The following is a 23,538-nucleotide window of genomic DNA, read 5'->3' as shown; positions in this document are numbered from 1 at the left end:
AGCTAGGCAGAGTTTATAATACTCCAGTGACAGATAATGAAACTAGACTAGACTATAGCACTGGGCTGGAAAAGAAGAAGCAGACAAATTAGAAAGATACAGGATGTGGATGGCAGGAATAGTGGGCAATAATTTGGAGGATGGATGTGGCATTTATTGAAATGTGTAGGAGGAAAAGTTATGAGGAAACATTTATGAGAAGCAGTTATGAGGAAAAGAAAATCAATTTAATTTGAATAAATTGAAGCTGAGTTATCTGTGGGACACCCAGAAGAAACTATATAACAAAGAGCTAAGAGAGTCAATTTGGGCTCAGGAGAGTGGCCAGTGCTAGAGCAAATGTAGGGTTACTAGTTGAAATGGATGAAGCAACAAGCAGAGAACAAAGGATGGAAATGTGAAAAGACCAATATATAAAGTATGGACAGAGAAAGAGGAGACAATGAAAGAAGTTAAAGGAGGTCACTGGAGAGCTAGAACACAAGCATTTCTGATAAGTTATGAAAGGAGAATATTTCAAAGAATGGGTTATCAGTTACAAAGGAAGAAGACTGTAAGACCATACCATACATACCTGGGAGGTTGTTGGTGATTGTTTCTCTCTGTAATGATAGAGACTGAAGTCATGTTGAAGGTGGCTGGGAAGTGGATGGGAACCAGAGGAGAGCACATGGAGAGCATGTGCATAGACAGCTGTGTTTAAAATTAGCAGTGAAGGAAGGATAGCAAATAAGATATGACTGGTGAGAAGACAGGAGGAGTAAAGATTACATCTATTTGAAGGAGAAGATGGTCCAGGACAGTGTTTTTTCTGGAAAGAGAAAGACAGAAAAAGAGTGTAAGTAAGAAAAAGCAGTTACTCTTACAGCAAAATCAGAGGAGTTGGGAAGGATTAAATCCATTGAACTTAGTGCTAAATGTGTTGGTATTTTATATATTTCATTTTGATAGTTGGAAGTGTTTTTTATATAATGAGAAATATTAAATGTTAAAAAGTCCTATAAAAGAAAAGAAAAACGAATAAGATCATTATCTGAAAGCTTGCTAAAGCATTTGAGTCGTGGACTGTGGAATTAATTAATTAATTCATTCATTCATTCATTTAAATTAAACTTTTTTTATACTTCGGACAACATGAGCCCAGAATTGGAATAATTATACTCCTCAGTTCATAGCATATTTCTTAAGTTATTTTTAATAATATCATAAGCACAGACGACCCCAACTCTCGAAACAAAAACTAAAAAAATGGCCTACATCTAACATTATGCCCCCCTCCATAAATCACTCTACCTCTCCCCACCTGAGATGGTCATCATCTTGAAATATGTATTCATTATTACTTACCTTTGTTTTTATGGAATATTTATCATACTTAAGAAGTAGGTATTTTAATTTTTGTTGTTTTTAACTTTAAAAAAAGGTATGTTTTATGTAGTCTTTGGAGACGTTTTTTTTCTCACTTAAGGTATTGTCAGTAGGATATATGTGTATGGCTGCAATTCTGGTTCATTGGTTTTGCAGAATTCCATTGTGTTAATAAGCCATAATTTACTCACCATTTTGTTTTGTCAATGGGCATGTGGGTTGCTTCAGGTTTTTGCTATTGTGAATAGTACTAATAGAAGGTATCTCTGTTGCACATGGGCCAGGATTTGGTTTTTTTTTTTTAATTGTATATCCAGGAGTGGAATTGCTGGGTCATATTTGTGAAAGATCAGGTTTAGAAAATGCCAAATTCTTTTTCAAACAATGCATGAGTTTACAATTTTATCAGTAATGTATGAGACATCTTGTGGCTGTACATTTTTTCCAACACTTGCTATGTTCAGAGTTTTTAATTTTGTCATTCTTCTGGTTGTAAAATGGTATCTTGTTATGGTGTTCATTTGTATTTCTTTGACCATCATGCAAGTTGAATATCTCTTCATACGTTTACTGGCTATATGTGTTTTCTCTTCTGTGAATTGCCTGTTAGTATCTTTAGGATATTTTTTATTAGGTTATTTGTGTTCTTCATATTGACTGGTATAAGTACTTTACATTTCCTTTATATGAAACCTTGTCAGTTGTATGCACAGTGAATGACCTCCAATTTTACAAACCTGTCTTTTCATGTTATTTAAGGTTTCTGTTGATGGATAGAAATTTTAATATAATCAAACATAAACATAAATATTTTTCTCTTATACTTAATGTTTTTGGGTCTTGTTAAAGAAATCTTTTATGTATGCCATGCTCTAAGAAATATGCATTTATATTTTCTATAAGATCTTAGTTTTTAAACTATTATTTTAGAACTTTTTTTCCCCAAGATATTTTACCGGATATGTTTTTTAAATAAACTTTTTATTTCTCTTAGATAATGCTGTTCTTTAGATTACAGAGCATTTTGGTTGCTTAAAAATTTTTTGTTTCAGTCATCTTGGAGGTTGAAAGTAATTTGGTTAAAAACAAACAAAAAAGGGGTGCCTGAGTGGCTCAGTTGGTTAAGCATTCACCTTCAGCTCAGGTCATGATCTCACAGCTCATGACTTCAAGCCCTGTGTTGGGTTGTGTGCTGACAGCTCAGAGCCTGGAGTCTGCTTCAGATTCTGTGTCTCCCTCTCTCTCCTCCCCTACACTGCTCATTCTCTCTCTCTCTCTCTCTCTCTCTCTCCCTCTCTCTCTCTCCTTCGGTCTCTCAAAAATAAATAAACATTTAAAAAAATTAAAAAACAAACAAACAAAAAACCCCCTTAGATTCAGAGAATTCTGTCATTGCAATTCCCTGACTGAATAATGGTATCAGGATGTTTTGCCTTAGCAGATGGGAATCAAGTGTTTTAATTTTTGATTTCTTTTCAGGTATAGTTTTGTTGCTCAGCTGAGAGTAGAAAGAAAGAATTTAGTCAAAAACAAAACCTATTTTTATGCTACGTAGATATGTGTGCATATATGTATATGAGTGTCTCATATTATATATGACTTCTAGGCAGCAACACTAATAAAATATTTCAATCTGTAAGAATGATTTTGTGTTACTGAATAAACGTTAATTACTTGTGCTTTTAAAAGAAGAATTTCCTTATGTCAGGAGTCACTTTCTAGATCATTCTAAGACACTGACAAAAAAGATTAGTGTTGGAAACATTTTGATACAGTGTAAGGAGAAGAAAATGATTACAAAATTTTGGAAACATAGGTAAATATCCAGCCACCATGTACTAAAATTTTATATTCTCTCATTTCAAATTCAGAGAATGAGAAGAGTTACAGAGAAGTTCAAACTGAAGTGACAGTTTTCCCATCAAATTGTTGAGTCAAAGAAGAGGTTAGTTGAATGGTGCCTGCTACATGACCCTTCTTTTAATAATCTTTCCCATTTAGCTTTCTATGCAAACTCTTTGCAAAACCAATTCCTTTATAAATTTCCTAGAAACTGCAGGTTCTCTTTTTTCACTTAAAAAAAAAAAAACAAACTTCTTTAACAAAGTAGCCAAAATAAATAATTCCAAACTGCAATCAGATGTTTTAATGTTTACAGAAACAAAGCCATCCTTTTATTTTACCATTTTACATTATAGCCAGGTGCATATATTTATGTAATGTGTTTATATAATAGAGTATGGTATAGGAAAAGCATTAAACAAACCTACAGATGTATTTGGCTGGGTGGCTCATCCGATAGGTCATGTATTTTGTAGTATTCTCGTTTTCAGTTGTTGAGACTATGTTCAAACAGAAACAGAAAGAGGTTTATCTCTAGAAACAGGTTTGATTTCCTTAAAAGGCAGTTGTTTCTTTTTTCCTTTGCTTCTCTGGAGAATTGGCTACAAACTGGGAATAGTTATCCTATGACTCATTTGTAGAGCTGCACTACAGCATATAGAGTTCAGATAAAATTATAATGAAATAGACCCTCGTAAGACTATGTGGAACAAGAGAGTAATTTTTAAAAGGAAATTTTTAAGATTGTATATTGTTAAATCTACTTTGTAGATAAAATAAGTTGTTCCTATTTTTAAAATGACTTAATCTAAACATTGGAATAACATTTTCTTTTGCCTTTTTAACTCAATACCTAGTTTTTGTATTTGACAAAAGGCATGACACATACAGTTATATTAGATAACGATAACTTAATTCTTACTCAAGTATTTTAGAGGTAATTCAATGACTATTTTAGATTTCCTAGTCCATCAAATTACATTTTAAAAAATAATTGTACCAATCAGACTTCATTGGCTAAAATTAAGGCTATTATAAAATTAAATATACACTTAATATAGAAGTATCAAACATTAGTATCAATTAGCCAGTTTTAGCACAGTGCTTCCAATGTGCTGTGTACTCTTAGAGTGCAGACACTCCCTTACCCTTGTGCACGCAGTGAGATCTTTAAAAATATTTCCTGAATACTTATTCAAAAAGGCTTGCTTATTGGACACTTGCATTAAGTGAAGAAGAGCAAATATAAGGCACAACCATGACAAAAAGTACTAATCGTTGTACTCATTCTTCAGTGCCTTGATTGGACCCTCTGTGTTCCTCAAGCTTGTACTCTACCAGCCATTTGCAATTGATTAAGGTTGGACTTTGAGCCAAAAATCTCTTCGCAATCACCATACTTAGCCATTTCCCCCTCATAGTTTGTATATTTTTATATACCAAAGCGATTCAATTAGAAAAGAAAAATGCACCCATTTAAATATCAATTTTAAAGCTGTTTTGATGTGTTTTGATGTCAATAAACATCAATTACGGGGTCACCATGAATCAAACTAGGTCCCAGGAACACAAAGATGAGTATTATAAGGTTCATTTCTTGAAAAAGCTGGCACTACAGTAGTGGGAGTCACATATGGGATGCAATAAATGTAATAAGATTTGCAAATGTTATTGTAGAAGGGGGTATAGAGAACAGTGGAGGCAGGAAGGGAGATAGAGAGATGATCAGAACATTAGAAGATGGAATACACAAGCTTCAGCTTGAAATACAAGATGTCTATGAGGACGGAGAAGGATTACAGAAAGTATTCTAGAAACAGGCTTGAGGCATTAAACCAGCATGGCCTGTAAAGAGCCTCTGACTGCAAGAGCTGGCTACAACCAGGGCTTTGGTGTGTAACTAACTCTGTGGCACAGGCTGAGGGTGAAGTTCAGCAGACAAAGCATATAGCTGGGGAATTAGGCAGAAGGCACATCATGGAGGGACTCGTGGCCCCTAAAGGCAATGGGAATCCCATTAGAAATATTTTATGCATTTAAAGAATAATATGATTGACCCATGGAGAGAGGACAGGTTGGGTGAGAGACTGAAGGCTGGGTGAGCAGTATAAGATTCTTGTCCTAGTAATAGGGGACAGGAGATGAGGAGTAGAAAAGGGGAGATGGATATCACTGATCAAAATCATTAATTTTGTAAGATAATGTGGTTGGAGGGATGTAGAATGTAGTGAAGGAGAAAGGAATCTGAGATGACTTAGGTAATTGAGCAAATTTTAGCATCGTGCTTGGAGACCTTAACTGTAGGAGAAGGAACAGGTATACAAGAAAGATAACGAGTTTGCTTTCATGCATTTGAAATGTGAGGTTCCTGGAAGCCATCTACAGTGCCTTGTCAATATTTGTGCATAAGGATCCAGAGCTCAGGAGAAAGGGAAGGACTTGGAATTCATCTGTGTACAGCTGGTGGTTGAAGTCACTGGAGTGGGTGAGATCACCCACATCATGAAAAACAACTTTTATCTAAGTAATCCAGCTTCACACATATTAAAGTAGATACAGCAATACTTGGCACCTACAGTGGGCACACCACCAGGTATTTGTTCTGTCTTGGACCATGGACTCTAAGAATAAAATAATCCACCATGGACAAAAGAAAAGCAATCACTTCCTTAGGCATTCTCTCTCAAAACTGAGAAGTAATTTAAGCATCAAAAAACCTCCTTGTAGTATTAGTGTGATATAGTAAGAAATATGTATTTCATATTCCGACTTTATTTAGATTGCATACTGAAACAATTTTGCTGCGGGTGCAATAAATCTTGAATCAAATGAACATTTTCACAGTACACATATGAAACCATTTCTTTTCTGGACACCAGTCTAATCATGAAATAACCAGGCAGAATGTGGGCAAAATGGCCTGATCAAGAATAAGCTCTTCTGGCCAGGGAAGATTGTTATTAACATCCACCTAGCTTCTCACCTAGCCTTTAAATGTTGGGTTTTTCTAGGGCTTCACAGTTAGCCCCCTGACTTCTCACTCTGGGCACTCTCCCTTGCAGATTATGTCATTTCAGAGGTTCTACTATCATCGTTATGTTTATGATGCCCACATCTGTGTTTCTAGCACACATCTTACCTTCAAACCTGTCCTCTACAGGGTCGCCTGTGTGGCCCAGTTTGTTCAGCGTGTGACTCTTGATTTCAGCTCAGGTCATGATCTCATGGTCGTGAGATCAAGCCCCACGTGAGGCTCTGTGCTGACAGTGTGGAGCCTGTTTGGGATTCTCTGTGTCTCTCCCTCTCTCTCTGCCCCTGTCCCCCCCAAATAAATAAACTTAAAAAAAATCTGCCCTCTACACAACTGCCAGGCTGATGTATCTAAAACACATATGGCCCATGTCACTTCCTTGATTAAAACCCTTCTCTTCCAAGCTAAAGCCAAAGCTCTTCAATTTGGGAAGATAGATCCTTTGTTAATGATGTTCTAAATCTCCAGCCTTATCTTTTTTTTTTTTTTTTAACTATTTGAGCTTTGAACTCCAGAAATACCAATTGCTTCTACTTATTTTTCATATGATTTTATTTATTTATTTATTTATTTATTTATTTATTTATTTATTTATAATACACTTTTTTGCCATCTTGTCTTCATTCTTGCTTCTCCCTCAATATGCAGTTCTCTCCTCCACCTGGCTAACTTCTGTCACCTCCCTAATGTAGCCTGTATTGACTCTGAATTAATGACCTCATCCATGTGTCTTCATAATACTCTGTGTATCTTTGTCACTTAACACATTGTTTCACAGTTATCTGTTTCTTTGACTTTTTCCTTCAGTACCCTGGGAGCACCTTGAGGGTGGGGAGTATATCCTATTCATCTTGCATCCTTGGAGTCTACCATATACTTATAGAATGGTTAAATAAATGAGGAAGGAGTGAAGGTCAAAGGCAAACTCACATGGGAAGTGTGTCTTTGTACTTCAGGGTAATGTTTTAGCCACTGAGTAGTTCCAGTTAACCATGTGAAGATTTGTTTACTGTCAAAGGCACCAGTTCTAATAATTGGATCCTAATTAGAGATACTGCCTGAAGTAGACATACCTCTGTCTCATAGACAAAGCTGTTTCATTCCCTCAAGAAATCTTTCTGTTTTAGAGAAAAAAGATTGGCTTTCTGCTCCAAGACCTATAAATGATCCTTCTGGAAGTAAAAACATGCTGTATTTGTGGTGCTCCTTATTTTATCCTCTAAAGAATTCCCTATAGAAACTCCAAACTTGACTGACAGGATGGTCAACAGGCTTTGCTCTTAATTCTTTTTGATGTACATATTCATGGAACGTACATATTTTTTAAACTATATATTCTGTGGGGACCTACATATTCATACAAAGAGACACATACCATATTTATTTATGAAACCAGAGAAGGTTAACAGACTTTTTCTTGTACATTAACTCCTGGCATTTTAAAATTTCCTTCAGTTATGAATATAAGACTACTATTATAATGGGACAGAGAGACATACTGTTATCTTACATTTTAAAATTCCAAGGAAAAATGTCCTGTAAGAATCACAGTATATTTAGGGATCTCGGACAACTAATAAGCTCAGCCTGTCAGGAAGAAATAAGGTGTGTGTGTGTGTGTGTGTGTGTGTGTGTGTGTGTGTGTGTGTTTGTTTAACTAGAAGTATCATCCACATAGTGTAGTTTAGCCATATTTGGATTGGCTGGCCTCATCTATGCATATATCTTTAATTATATACCTGTGCTAATAATAGCACAGAGTAAGTCTTTTAAATAAAACAAGAAATTCCCTGGAGATATATAATATATATATTATATATACATAACATTATATATAATATCTGTAACTATATCTATATATTATATATAACAATATATATAATATTATATATATGGCAATATATATATTATATCTACAACTATATCCATAACTATATCTATAACTATATCTATCTATCTAGATAGGTAGATAGATAAAATAAAGGAACTGTGATATCCAGGTTCCTTGTATATATTTTGGGGAAAAAAGTTTTCTTTGTCATACATATAGTATGGTGGCTCTTCAGAGATGTGTTAGCTAAATTTCACATGTAGTGTAGTCTCAGAACCCAAATATTGACCTTGGAGGTTGCTTCCTAGCTCTAAGTACAAATACTGACTTATGTCATCCCTTCCAGGGTGCAGATGGTAACTGTTGAGTGCAGCTGAGGAAATTCCTGCAGATTTCAGCCTACTGGAGAGGATTCTGGCTGTTAATATCACTATAACCTTTGTGCTCTTCCATTATTCAGTTGCTTCTCCTTAGCTTCCGGAACCTCTCCCTGTGGACAAATCCTTGCATGAGGAAAGGACAGACATCTCAACATGGTGTACTAAAACAACAACAAAACTGAGTCCATGTGGCAACAAATTTTTCCAGAAAGTCTTAAGGGGATTGTTATACTAAGTTTCAATTAATGCTGATCTCAGCTGGAATAATTTGCACTTCTATGTTGTTTGTGTTTCAGTACACATGTGGTTGACAGGAGCTGTCTAGATACTAGATAGATTTTACACATCTGTCAGTAAATCAAAGATACAAATGTGAGAGATAGTACCCAGTGGCTTTGTGTGGGTGTTTAGCATTCCCTGGTGCATTAAGGACCAACAGATCATGCAAAATTAGAGCCATATATCAAAGTCAATCCCTTCTGGTACAAGTACACCCTTACTCCAGGACTATCCAGGTCTGTAGGAAATCTTTGCCCATTCTTTCTGATTGAGAATTGGCAGAAGAGGGTCTTGTGGCATGACTAATGAGAAATATAAAATCTTTTAATTTAGCATTGCCTTTTTGGTGCTACCATTTGGGATGGAACAAGGCCATGAAAATTCTGAGTTGATCGTTAGTAGTAGCATGGACTTTAAGAGAGTAGAAATAAGGGTGGGATGTGTGATTATAATTCTCTGCCCAAGTAGCTTGATAGGGAACTGGCGCCCAGAAAGCTCATGTGACGATTTCCCAACTTTGATGTTATAGAATTCCAATACGTTTTTTAAATGTCTAAGAAGTGCTGGCGTGCCTGGGTGGCTCAATCAGTTGAGCATCCAATTCTTGATTTAGGCTCAGGTCATGATCCCAGGATGTGGGACTGAGCCCCACAGCAGGCTTTGTGCTGAGCTCTAGCGTGCCTAAGATTCTCTCTTTGTCTGCAAGCCCCACCCAAAATTAAATGTCTAAGAACTGCCAAGCTTTTCGCTGGGTCCTGGGAAAAACAAGGATAAAATAGGCACAGGTCCTGCCTCCAAAACGTACACAGTCCAGTCCAGTAGGGAAGAAGCTAACAGATTTTTTACCAGGCAGATGAGGAAAAATGCAACCGGAGCAGATAGGACAGTATTTTCAGTGGCAAGGAGGCATAGCATGGCACACTGTGTTTCCATCTGTGTGGATGGAAAACAGAGCTGGGGATTATGGGAGGTAGACTGGAGAGGTAGGCAGGGGCCAGATCAGGAAAGCCTTTGTAAGCTGTTATATGGATCTTGGGTTCTGTCCTGTGAGTGTGTGATAGGGGCTATTAGCAAGAGTGAAATTTACTCACATAATTCTTGGGTTCTCATGGAGAAGAAAAAAATCTTTTGCTTTTCAATTCACGTCTGGAGGTGCTGGAAAGCTCTTGGCAACCGTGGAGTATGGAGAAGACGTGAACTGTGGCTGCCGTGGTCGGCTGAGGAGAATGGGACGTTGTTAAGATATGTTTAAGTAATGCAGTGGAAAGGTTTTGAGGATCAGTTGGAGGTAGCAGGAAAGAATAATAAGAGTGATTAAAGGAATATTTCTTTCTGCCTTGATTAAATGGTGCTGGCAAACCTGTACAACGATGTACGGCGACCCTGAGAGCCAGGCTGCAGCTCAGTCCCCAAAGTCTCTAGCAGTCAAAGCAAAAAGAAAATTACAGGCAGTTAGAGTCACAATAGTAAAAGGTGTAACAAAACAAAGACTGTAAAGTGCTGTAAGGTGTAAGGTGTAATAAATGTAAATTATTGCTATTATTGTCAAATATGCTTTTCACTGTAGAGGAGCTGGGGTTCTGTCTCTCAGCTCTCCTAAGTCTGGCAGAGCCCCATGGGTTCAGGGGCTCATGTTTCCAGAACGAGTGAGGATGCTCTCCACCAAATGGCATCCTGGGTAAGCAAGCGGATGCTGCAGTAGCATTGGCGCACCCTCTTTTGGCCCCCGCGTAGATGATCCCTGTCCCTAGATTGAGGTATACTTATGGACACACCAGCTGTCCTCCATCACGTTTGCTCCCTCTGGAGTCTTCTCCTTGTCCTTTCACTTCAGCAAAACAAAGACCTGTGGTCTCATATGTGGATGAATTCCTCTTGGTCCTATCTCATTAGTTTGCCTGATGTGCCCAGCAGGTGCTTGTCAGAGGAGCAAGATGAATCTCCTGCCGTGGGCATTTGCAAAAAATATGAAATTTGACATTGTTTAGATATTTACTCCCATTTTCCTAACTTGTGGTGACTACGAGATTCTCTTTGTTTTATATTATTAACAAGACATAAAATGTTGGAACCAGAAAGGACCCTGAAGAGTACCTTGACCAGTGTTGTCCTTTTACACGTGAGGAAAATGAAGCCCACAAAAGTAAAGTGAATTGTGAATTGTACTTAGTTATACAACTGGGTAGTGTCTGAGCCAAGTGTAGACTCAAGCACCCTGATTCTCAACATTACCATGCTGCTTCCCAGAGCTTTTCTGAAATTGCACTGGGGGAGAGAGAGAGATACAGGGAGAGGGAGAATGAAAGAGAGGGCGAGACAGAGAGAAATGGAGAAGAAGATAGGGAAAGGGAAAGCAAAGTGTGTCTCTTCAGTTTAAAAACATTGGCCCTCTCTGCTGGGCCAGAAAAGTAGAATTTTCAAAAAATGTCATTTTAATTGTCTACCATAGTAGTGTGGCTTTAACGTGGTATTGTATTATGCCCCTTGTAGACACTTGTACTTGCTTTATCATATGTCCTGGTGACCATGCTGTCTCAGGGTTGCTTTTAATGAGGCTATTCTAGAGTTTGTTTTCTTTCCTAAAAATGATTGAGTTACAGTTGTCACAGAACATTGGGAAATGATGGATGTTTAATGTTCTATAGATGACTGCAAAGTTTGTGAAGGCTGTTGCTGCTTCTGGTTTCGAGTAGTTGTTATTGGTTTTATGTATATATTTTGTGGGTGTAATTTGAATTTTTGGATACTTTAGCTGTGCTATCAATCTTGGGAAGAAAGCATTCTGCTTGTGTATGTTGTACTGGTATTGCATAGAAATTGGTCAGGAGACTATGTTGGCCTGGAACGATTAAGCTTCTCCCCCATTTTCACCTGTATAATGTTCTGTATTCAGTATGCCCATAGATTGATGACAGAAATGAATCAAGTGTTCCCTTTTTAAAAAAGCATTTGTGAATGCTTCTTGCACTACATCCTGGGAGGAGGAGGGTGTCTGCAGGGTGCTCCAGATCTGCAGAGGCCAGGCTGCCTTGCTCCCATGACAGGAGGTTTGCTAGGCAACCAGAGTGAGCTTTCAAACAAGCTTAGATATTCCTGCCTGGCGTACCGCCATCCTCCAAGAAGGCAAGTAGGCACAGTAAATTAGAACTGACCATAATGCTTGACGTGTTACCCTTTAAGAAGTGTTGATATTTTATGGCAAGAGGTTTGTTTGTGCAGAACTGATCAGCCCATGTAGGGGCTTATTAGCTAATTGCTCAGGATCAAAACTTATAAAAAGCATTTGGAAGACAGTCTTATGTGATTACACTGTAGGAAAAAAAAACCCTTATGATGAAGTCAGAAGTGTTGATCTTTGAGAAAGCTTGCCAACCTGCATATAAATTTGTGTGGGAAGAAATACATTTGAAATATGTCCTTCTATAGTAAACTTTAAAAAGCTTCTCCAAGCAAGAAAAAAAACAGATGGCATAGGTCTTATTAGGTTATAACTGATACTTTGAGACTTGGAAATCCAGGCTAGTTCCAACAACACCCAAATGTTTAAAGTGACATTTCTTTAGAAAGATTAGACATTATTCAAAAAGTCTCAGATCATTACAAAAAGTGCTTTAAGAAAAACCTCCTTTATTTGTTCCTAAATGTCTGGTGAAGGGGATTAGCCCATTTATTAGAGTAAACCAAAATGCTTAAACCTAGTTACCCTGGGATACTGTGAGGCAGGGTTTGACTATGTTGTATTTTTATATTCGTATACTTATATATTAATACATAGTAAGATGTAAAGCAACTTCAAAAACCCTGGGTAATGAATTGTTTCTTGTTCGTGAACAAAGCCACATTCCATAGCAACGTGTTCTTGTCCTATACTGTACTTGCCTGGTTATAGCACTTAATGTTGTAATAAATATACTTATTAATGAACAGTTTTCCAATGGAAGATTGTAAGTGCTGTGAGGGAGGAACCATATCTGTTTTATTCACTGTTTCTTTGCCAGAACTTAGGAAATCTCCTGGTCTGTGGCCATACTGAGAAAAAGAAGAGGTAAGAAAGAAAAAGGAAAGAGGGAAAGGAGGCAGAATGGAAAGAAAGAGAGAAAGGGGAGGAGGAAAGGATGGGGGAGACAGACAAAGGAGAAAAGGAAAGAAGAGGAAGGGAGAGCAGAAACAAAAATAAAGCTAGCTGAGTGGCTGTTTCTTATTTGCAATAAATATGAGGAACTGGCCAATTCTTTGGACTTTTAAAAACTTTAAATGAATGTTTTCAGGTTTGCATAAGCATCTGAGTTGTTTATATCTCTAAATTATATCAACATAAAGGATTCAGAATGTCCTTAAGAGAATCAGATAACCTCTCAAAGTTTTAAAAAATCAAGAGGTTTCAATCTTGTTTTAGCTAATTATGCAGAAAAATATATAAATTGTTAAATTTTCTCAAGCTATGAAAGCTTTTAATTTTTAATAAAATAATTTATACTTCATTTCTTCTTCAGTTGAATCCCACCCCTCACCTCAGCCAAATTATTTCTTCTAATCCTCATTTTTGTTGTTGTTTATACAAATAGAGTCCTTCTATGATCTCCCAAGACCCTACACAATTGAACCATCTTTCACTAGGTTAACTACGATGGAAAGCTCCAAAAGGTACACGTGCACTTTGTAAAATACATATAGATAGTGATTATTGTATCTTGTAGCTAGATTGATGTGGATTAAGTCAAATTCCATTAATTAGAACCCTCCATCAACTTATTTGTCATGATGAATATATTTTCTTTCTGACTTATTTATTTTCTACATTCTGCACTTAGAAGAAAAAGGCAAAGAACTGAGAAAATAAGGGGATAGTATTCATTTAGTAAACAAAAATTACATCTTTAATATTATATTGTTGGACTCAATGTTTATGATGATGATCCTTTAGATTAGCATTCATAATCACCCTATAAGATTGTAACTAAGAATTTATAGAGAACGTGTTAAGTGTATAACATTGTATTGGGTACTCAGGCAGGGGCACATAAGCGCTAACAATGAACATTTATTAAGCATTTATTAAATGCAAGGCTAAAGCTTTATCTGTATTGCCTCATTTAATCCACACAAATGTCCTGCGAGGAAGATAATATTATTTTTTTCCAATTTTACACATCCAGAAAGTAATAAAACAAGTAACTTGGAAAAGATCACGTAGCTAGAATTTTAAAATGAATTCGGTCCTGGGCTTTTGCATCTGTTGTTCTGGTTATCTTACTTTAGAACTTACATTGCTTCCTTCCCATCCCTACTCTTAAACTATATTGTGCATACTTCTGTATGCACATTTATTATGGATTGTATGAGCATGGTTTGCAGCTTTAAAAACAAACAAACAAACAAACAAACAAACAACTCTTTTTCATTAGAACACAAGCTCCTTGAAGTCATGATATAGGACCTTTTCATATAGGTAGCAAAGGACCTAGAATAGCACCTGTCATCTAATAAGAATTTAATAAACATTTGCCACGAAATGAGTGGTTGTATTTGGGTTTATCATCTTTATTAGATTATGACTACCTCGAGGGCAGAAAAGTATCTGACTTGTAAATTTTTTACCCATGATGATGACTCAAATGAATATTTACTGAGTTAAATTAAGGGCTAAAATGAGTGCTATTTTGTTGTATTAACTAAGATATGAAAATACTATCACATCTTATGCAGATTTTCAAAAGGGTAGATCTAACACCTTACAGGGCCTTCCAATTTAGAAAGAACATTATTGTGTTCTCAGAATAAACTTGAGAAATTAGAAACTCTTAGATAAGGAAAATTGACCATCAAAGAGTTGGCTTGTCCGCATTTACAGAGTCATAAGTGGCAGAGCTGGGATGGGAATATAGGTCTTCTGACTACTACTTGAGCTCTAACCATGATATTAAGCTATTTCATAGATGACATTTCAGTTTGTGAGCACATTTAATACCCCTGTATCCAGGGTCATTAAGCTTTTCTTATTTTTAATATTTATTGAACATTTACAAATTGGTAGGCTCCATTGTGAAAAATTCTATACATCTATGCTATACTCCCAAGAAGTTTGACTCCCCCTGGAAGGGAAAAAAAATTCTATATGAAACAAATCCGTATCACACCTTTTCTCTGTGACCTAATCTACAAGGATCTAGCTCTGCTGCATAGACCAGAAATAGCCTGTGATAAGTGAGGCATAGAAAGTTATGTAAGCAAGTCAGTGGGATCACAGATTCTCTGGAACCAACTCTGTACCCAGTTTATTACTATGCACCTTCATACAGTGAATCTCTTTCCATTCCTGTGGCTCACTGAATCTCTGGTTGGGATTGCCAATGCATGTCTTAGGCTTTTATGGAATGCCTAATTTGGGCCATTTTTACACATAATTTTAAAAATCAGCAAATATTTATTTTTGGGGGTGAAAACCCCTTACTATGTCAGTCATTAATTTGAATTTATTCAGTGACAGGGCTTTTTACCCACCTTTAATTAAACATTGCTAAAAACGTCTACATGTTTGAAAAATACGCCGTTTCTGTTACCCATTTTGGAGGGTGTGAATCTAGCACGGTGAAGCATAAGCAGTGTGCCAGGTGCTATAAATCATTTGATTTCATGGTTATCCACAACCTTGTAATCTTTTCCTTCAGCGGGCTATCTTTTTTCTGACCAAAATGGTTTCCAGGCAGACTTGCTTCCAACTATTTATGAGTTTTCACTTCAAAGATCCCAGAATGTTCGAAAATAGATGAGAGTGTTTTCTTTGACATACCTGTATCCTGAGATTGGGGCAGCACTGACCACACAGGGGATAAGGCAGCGTTTAGAGTGGGATTAAAAGAAGATTCCGGTTTAGGAAAAGTGCTCTGAAAAGCTTCCCATCCTTGCTGTCAAAAATGTAGAGGCAAGAGTTTTGAGCTTGTAAATATACTTGTTTGTATGTGATGGGTTATTATTAAAAAAATAAAATATTTTATCCTGTGAAAGTGAGCATTTTCAAGTAATGTATCTCCTGCTAATTGTAAATTTTAAATTCCCTTGAATGATTCTTGCTTACTGTAGCTAACAATACCTAGATTGCATGCACTATACATAATTATTTTATCCTGGTTAAATAAGAAACCTTCATGGGAACTGGGCGTTGAAACTATTTAAGGTTAGTATTCGCCACAAAATGATGTTTTCTCTGTGAACATTAAGTTGAAAGGTAAGAACTTCTTTTTTTTTTGAACCAGAAATATTAAATAACTATTGTTAATAAAAATGAGAGAGACGTGCTTGACAGTTCATAGGCATTATCATACCGGAACAAGAACCCATCTTTCTAGAGTGTTTCTTACAAATTTTCCAAGAACCCCTTTGGGTGGTCTGCAACATTTCACATTTCTCTGTGTCTGGCTATAGGAATCTTGTCTGTGAACAGCAATAATATGAAGAAATGTACCATAACATGTTCCACCCTGAAAATCCACAACTTTATTTTTAAACCAGAACTTGCTAACATCCATTTTTCTAAGAGGAAAACTGAGTTAAGGGACATAAAAGTAATTTTTAAGGGAAAAAAGTGAAAAAACTTTATCTCGGCACTGAAAAAGAAAATAAGGTTTGAATTTTCTTGAATTCTTTGAGTTCAACTAAAAGGAGAGTCTTACTTTCCTTTAGTAATGTTCTGGCAAGACAATGTTTATCATAGGTTACTGAAACTATAATCTATGAGAGTCAATAAAAGAGGAACATGGTAGAGCCTTTAATAGTGTTACTTAGGGTAGCATATCCTAGAATTTTTGTTGCAGTGCCACACAGAGGAAATGAAAATATTCCTATTGCATTTTGGGTAAACAGACAAGCTGCTCCTGGCCGGAGACTACTGATCTGGGGTCTCTCTGAGGACTGAAAAAAAAAATCAATGTCTCAACACAGTAATGGAACATAAACCAGCAGGCAAGATTGATGCTAATATTTGGTTGCAGTATAAATCTATATTTTTCACTTTATTTTGAAATTTACATACAGACATAGATAAGTAAAGGTTGGTAAAATTTGAACCTAGTTGAGGATAATCTGCTGATGTGGCTCAAAAACCATCCTATAGAATCAAAATATGAAATACTGAGAAACAGCATTCAAAATAGTTTATGGTTATTATAACTTTGCTGTTGAGAAGTGACCAAAACTTTAAGCAAATTAAGACATTATTTAAGCATTTAGTATAGTAAACTCACAAAGTCATTAACACTGTAGGATTTGTAAATTAATTGTAACTGCTTTCTTTTTTTTAATTGACAGTAGCCATGTGTGGGGGAAGAAAATTTAAGTTTATACATGTGGAATGAAAAGTTTTATGTACAACTGCTTAGCAAATTTTTAGTTGAAATGTTGGTTAACATGGTTTATTCTGAAAGAGATACTAATGGTACTGAGACCGGTTTTTGACACAAATGGAGATTTTTATGATTCAGGGATCAGTATTAGAGAAATTTCTTGGTTGCTAAGTGGATCTCTGAATGCAAAATGTAGCTGGTTTCTTTTTCACTTTATTTCTGAGAATAGGTTACTTTACACATACTTAGATAACAATCAGAGTTAGGAATCTTCTGTTTGCATGTGTAGAAAGCACACTTCCTGTTTAAACCAGGAAGAGACTTCACCGGCTCATGTGATTGAAAGTCCACTGGAAGAACTGGCTTTAGGCATGGCTTGAACTGCTGGTGTCCATGACATGACAGGTCCAGGTCTTTCTGTCTTCAGTTCTTTGCTTGGTTTCTTTGTTCACCTCATTCCTGTGTGGCCCTAAGCTGTCTACCAGTTATTACAGGCTTCCCTATCTCTATTTCCTGTGGTGGGAGTAAAACATGTCTGTCCCAGCGTGCCTTTAAAAAAAAAAAAATGCCTAAGTTCATTTTTTTAATTAATTGCATTCCTAAGAAATCCGACTGGATTAAGTCACATGGTCACCCCTAACCCAATCACCATGGCCAGAGAAATGGAATGCACTCATTACTTAGCCTAGTTTCAAACCCCTCCCCATACTTGCAATGTGATACCAGTGAACTACATAAGTCACCAAATGGGAATTTATGACTGTTAGAATTATCTTTAAGAAGAATGGATGCTGGAGACAACCATTACATGGTGAATCTTAGAAATAGGAGACTTTAGGGGCGCCTGGGTGGCTTGGTCGGTTAGGCGTCCGACTTCGGCTCAGGTCATGATCTCATGGCCCATGAGTTCGAGCCCCGTGTCAGGCTCTGTGCTGACAGCTCAGAGCCTGGAGCCTGTTTCAGATTCTGTGTCTCCCTCTCTCTCTGCCCCTCCCCTGTTCATGCTCTGTCTCTCTCTGTCTCAAAAATAAATAAACGTTAAAAAAAAAAATAAAATAAAAAAAAAAAGAAATAGGAGACTTTAGAATCTTTAGCCAAATGCCTTTCTGATTGATCAGACTTTACAAAACATTAATGTAAAATGGTCATTTAGTCTCTAGGGGTCCCATTTATGACAGTGAGTCACCATAACCTGTTTGATTTTTGAACGGTTGTGTTGGGACAGGCTTTCCTTACATTGAGCAAAAATTTGCTTCCCCTTGCCCTTCATCCATTGGACCCTATTTTGCCCCTAGTGGCCACAAAAAGTAAATTCAATTCTACAATGCAGGCTTTCTAATATGTGTTAAAGTAGTTAAGGTAGTCATCCTTAGTCTTTCTTCTTCAAGCTCAAGGTGCCCCATTCTCTCATCTGTTATTGTTATTGAAATGTTTAAAACACCCTCACTTTTTTGGCCTCTCTTCTTTGTATGAATTCTGGCTAATCAACTCCAAACTCAGACACGCAGTTCCATATACTGACATAAAGACTTCCAGTGTGGCCATTGGAAAGTGTTTTTTTTGCTCATGTATGAGCAGAAAGATATTGAGGAAAATAAGGCTACACCTTGTGAAGAATAACTTTAACAGCAGTCTATAGAAGAAGCCAGTTCCAAAACTGATTACCTAAAATAAATGATCTGCAGCTAGAATGTGTGCAGAAAATATGTTTTGGAACATGATTTCTCAAAACTTTAACCATTAATATTGGGTTTAATTACTGATTTTTTGTGTTGGAGGCATGCTATTTAATTTGTAAAACATTATGAATTGTTCGTATTTTAATAAGTAAGTGCTTAATAATATCTATAATACAATATATATATACTATTTTGTTTTTAAAGATAATTCTTTTTATTTTGTCTTATAAAAGTGAAAGTATTACATCAAGATGCTTGGTCAGATTCTATTTGTCATGAGAGAATTCTCCGTTCTCTTCTAAATGTACATGTTCTCCAGCAAAGTGACAACATCCCAGGATATACAACTTGAAACACTTGAGTATCATGAAATATTTACACTGATATTAACTCTGAAAAGGACTGTTGCCCATCAGACACAGAAGTGGGAAGGAGTTGAGCACTGATTTAAGGAAAGCCTCTGATGAGGTATGTAATGCCTCCCTCTTCATCCAGTCCACCACCAGGCCCTTTAACCTACTTGCACGGTATGCCACAGGCACATTTTCTCTCTTCCAACTTCACTACCACTGCTAGTCCACGCATCATCCTAGCCATTTGAGACTCCTGCAATGGCCTCCAAACTGGTCTCTTCCCATCCTCCAGTCCATGGTCCAATAGCAGCCAGAGAAATTTAAAATGCAAATAGGATCATGCCCCTCTTTACTCATAAAAACAGTCTTCAATTGCTTTTTATTGGACCTAGGATGATACAAAATCCCTCACAGGTCTGTGAGACTCTACTTGTCCAAGCCCATTTTTCTCCATTCTCTTTGGTTGTTCAGTATATTCCAGGAATACTCATTTTCTTTTAGTTCCACTACTGAAATAAACTCTTCTGCTTCAGGGCCTTTGCATATGCCCTCTTTGCTGCTTGGCATACTCTCCATTTCTTTGCCTGGCTACCTTCTACTGATCATTAGCTCTCACCCTGAGGGTCCTTAACTCTCCATTCTTCCCTGACAGCCCATTTTCAGATCCTATGTTTTATTCTCTAACAGTATCCTCTACCTTTCTTTCAAAGCACCTATGTGTGTACTGTTAGACTGTTTGAAATCCACCTCAGTTGGTAGGCCACAAATTGCAGGAGGAGTGGGTTGGCTCACTACTGGATCTCGAGGGTATTTTTGAGCTACATGAGTTTGAATCCCTGTGCCCTCACTTGGCAGCTATACCTTGGATGCTCAGCCTCAGTTTTTTTTTGCCTGAATGATACAGAATATAATAATATTTTTATAAGATTTTTATAAGGATCAAATTTCAAATTCCATGTAAAGTGCTATATGGAGTGCTTCTCATGTAATAAGTGTCAATCTATATTGGTTATTACTATATTATTGCTTTTAGGATATATTTAGTTATTGTAGGCAAAAGCCACTAGGAAATTATTTCAGTTCCTTGAATAATTCTAAAAAGTCTCTAGAAAAGCTGTTTTTATACAAGTTAGAATAGCACTAAAAAAAGTGTTTTTAACTGATAGCCTCACTGTTCTGTTTTTTTATACTTGTCAAATATTTCAACTTAGCAATGCTAATACATAATTTAACCTCTGTTTCAGAGGTTGTCTTAAAATATGTTGAGCTTTTTTTAATGTGAAGATTATATATAAACTTATATATATAATATAAAATTAATATATATATTATTTTCAGATGCTTTGAAAAATAATCCATTGTTACTTTTTATTTTTATGCTGAGATTTTTTTAGTTTAGCAGATTTCAAACACAGGGCAAACTGGTTGAACCTCTTGACAAAGACATCTTGTTTTTATAAACTTCAACTGTTGAATAATGATAATTTTCCTTTGTTCTTTCTCTCTCTTCATAATGGGATTTTCATAGGGGAGCTTTTAATACCTTTGGTAAGATCTATACAGTAAAAATACTGCTCTGTGTAAAAGGGTTATGACAGTGTATAGATTTTCACTGTCAGACACCTTCCTTTGGGTAAATATTTATATGAAATGGGGCACAGAATTTAAAATAGCCCTAAAGAAGGTGCATACTCTCCTTGACAACAACAACAACAAAAAAGTTTGTGTATTAACAGTTGGTTTAACAGTGTCTGGCATAGAGAAATAAAGACAAAAATATACTCCGGTCCTGTAATATTTATAGCATTGCCAGTTTAACCATTGTGCCCTATTTAGGAATATTTCTTGAGTGAATTTTATTTTCATGTCCAAGAACACAGTCCCGAGTTGGTGGCAGAGAAGCTAACTCTCTGCAAAAGGCAACAGAATACACGTCTGTGTTCTTCCATGAAGGACAGGGAGAGAACTCACATTGCCGAAATCTTAAATTCTTGAACCTCCTGACACAGAAGACGCCTGTAACAATGGGGGCAGCCACTTGGAAATGTTGTGTTATGCTTAATACGCTTTTGTAATAAACACTGTCTTCATGGATTTATAAATGAGAAAGGCAAGAGATTCCATTCTGTAATTCTGAGTAAGGCATGTCCACATATGGCAGCGACGTGTTTGTGTGGCATTCCTGTTGTTACAGAATGAGCTGTTCCACATAATGTGCATATTCTAGATAGCTGGAGGCTCAGCTACGAGGCGTGATCACTTTATATTGTGAATCTTTCTCACATTTATATAGCCTTTGCTTTAAATGCTGAACACTAAAAATAATTGCCATTATACTATAAGTCTGTCAAAAATGCACACTCTCTTGACTTACTTAGAGTTTTACCTGTCATAATTTCGAGACTTGAAGACTCGATGTTCTCACAAGAACATCACTTTCTTTTTTTTTTTTAATTTTTTTCAACATTGATTTATTTTTGAGAGATAGAGACAGAGCGTGAGCAGGGGAGGGGCAGAGAGAGAGGGAGACACAGAATCCAAAGCAGGTTCCAGGCTCTGAGCTGTCAGCACAGACCCTGATGCGGGGCTTGAACTCAGGAGCCATGAGATCGTGACCAGAGTCGAAGCTGGACGCCTAACCGACTGAGCCACCCAGGCACCCCATGAACATCACTTTCTGAACTGCAGTGTGTTAAAATTTGTGAACACATTGGCACGTACACTGGAGGACACTAGACTGCCACATACAAAGCTTTTAAGGTTTTTTTCTTTCACTTTTAAGCTGTCTTGTCACTTTTAAGTGCTCTGTCAGTGTGTGTGAGTACGTGTGCCTCTAGTTCCATCTCCCCTCTGTTTTTAATCACCTGTGGGTTAGAAAATTTCTTACAATTATTTCCAAAATAAGAGTGGGGCACTTGGGTGGCTCAGTGGTTAAACGTCCCATTTCGGCTCAGGTCACTATCTTGCCACTCGTGGGTTTGTGCCTTGCGTCAGGTTCCATGCTGACGCTGTGGAGCCTGCTTGGGATTCTCACTCTCCTTCTCTCTCTGACCCTCTCCCCACTTGTGCCTTCTCTCTCTCTCAAAATAAATAAACTTTAAAAAAAGAGTAAATTGGCTTCAAGTGATTACATAAGGACTATCCTAGGCATCAAGCATGAGAACTTACTTTTCTTCTTTTATTCAACAAATATAAATTGAATGCCTACTATGTGCTCATTGTTGGACTGGGGGTACGATGGTGAGAATGGTCTCTGCCCTGGGCGGGGGTGGGGGGCACGCATATGCCAAGACCCATACTGTAACTGAGAAGAGACCCCTTTGCCTACCTGGTGTTAAAGAAAGCACCACAAAAGAGGCAATGCTTGGACATGAATTTTCAACAAAAAATCCTGACAGAATAGTTTTTCAGATGAATAAGGTAGTGATGATGGCGTCAGGCTGGAAGGAGATGGAGAAGTAAGAATTCCAAATAAAAGTTTGCCTCCTGCCTCCCCTGTCACTCCAATTCAGCCTCCCCAGAGAGCTCCTCTTTTCCTATTGATTAATGTGGATGTTTTCTTGGCTTCTGACTGAACACTTCTCGTGTCATTCAGCTTACTCTTCCAACGTCATTCCTGGCTGTCATTTCTATTTCTTGGAGATGACTTTTCAATCATTTAGACGTGATTTTTAAATGTTCTGTCTCTAGAGCGTCATCTCTCTTCTCGCTCCAGACCTTTATATCTAAATGAATGCTGGACATCTACTTTCATGTCTGACAGACATTTCAAGTTCAACCTCCCTCCAGATCTGATTCTCCTCCCGAGTTCTTTACCTCAGTAAGAGGCACCACTAGACACATCTAACCAGTTTCTTAAACCAGAAATCTTGGCTTCTTCCTTGCTCCTTCTTTCATCAGCTCTGTTCAGTTCTTCATCTTCATCTACTTCTGTTCATTCCCAGTCACCAGTTTCATTCAGGACACAGGATTTTCCTATATTGCTTTAAAAACCTACTAACCAGTCTCTGTCTAGTTCTTTCCCACTAAGAGCTGTCTTCCACAATGCAGCCAAAAGGATCTTCCTAATAAAACAGATCAAATCCTGTTACTCACCTAATTTAAACATTTACTGATTTCTAGTTGCCTTCAAGATGAACCTCTGGATGGCTCTGCCCTTCCATTCTCCTACCTCTACTTGTCACACCTGGCCATTTATGTATTCTTTTCTCCCTGTGTGAAATGTATCCCCATGTATTCACCTAAGTGTAATCCTTCCTCTGGGAAGCTTTTCTGGTCTCTTTTACTAGAGTAAAGTATTCTTTCTATGTGCTGTCTCAATGATTGTACCTGTGTGGTTTTAATTTTTAGAAGTGACTAAATGGCATCATAGGCTAATGCCATTGAAAGATTTTTATTCCTTACATTTCCAGAGAGGAAGGGGCATACCATGCCAT

At 37.0% G+C, this 23,538-nt stretch overlaps 1 protein-coding gene across 3 annotated transcripts in view; it reads left to right on the top strand.

The window, feature by feature from the left end:
• Nucleotides 1-23,538, top strand: part of SYNPO2 (synaptopodin 2) — a 172,926-nt gene that overhangs the window by 28,983 nt on the left and 120,405 nt on the right. Inside the window, exon 1 of one of the 3 annotated variants that reach the window (XM_045055922.1) lies at nt 13,359-13,375. The exons of the other annotated variants lie outside the window; for them this stretch is intronic. The gene's annotated coding sequence lies outside the window, so the exon portion shown is untranslated. Of the gene's footprint in view, nt 1-13,358; nt 13,376-23,538 lie in introns of those variants that run through there. 3 annotated transcript variants of the gene reach the window in all.

This window comes from Felis catus, chromosome B1, assembly GCF_018350175.1.
Source record: "Felis catus isolate Fca126 chromosome B1, F.catus_Fca126_mat1.0, whole genome shotgun sequence".
Taxonomy (NCBI): domain Eukaryota; kingdom Metazoa; phylum Chordata; class Mammalia; order Carnivora; family Felidae; genus Felis; species Felis catus.
This window is presented reverse-complemented; position numbering and strand designations above follow the sequence as displayed.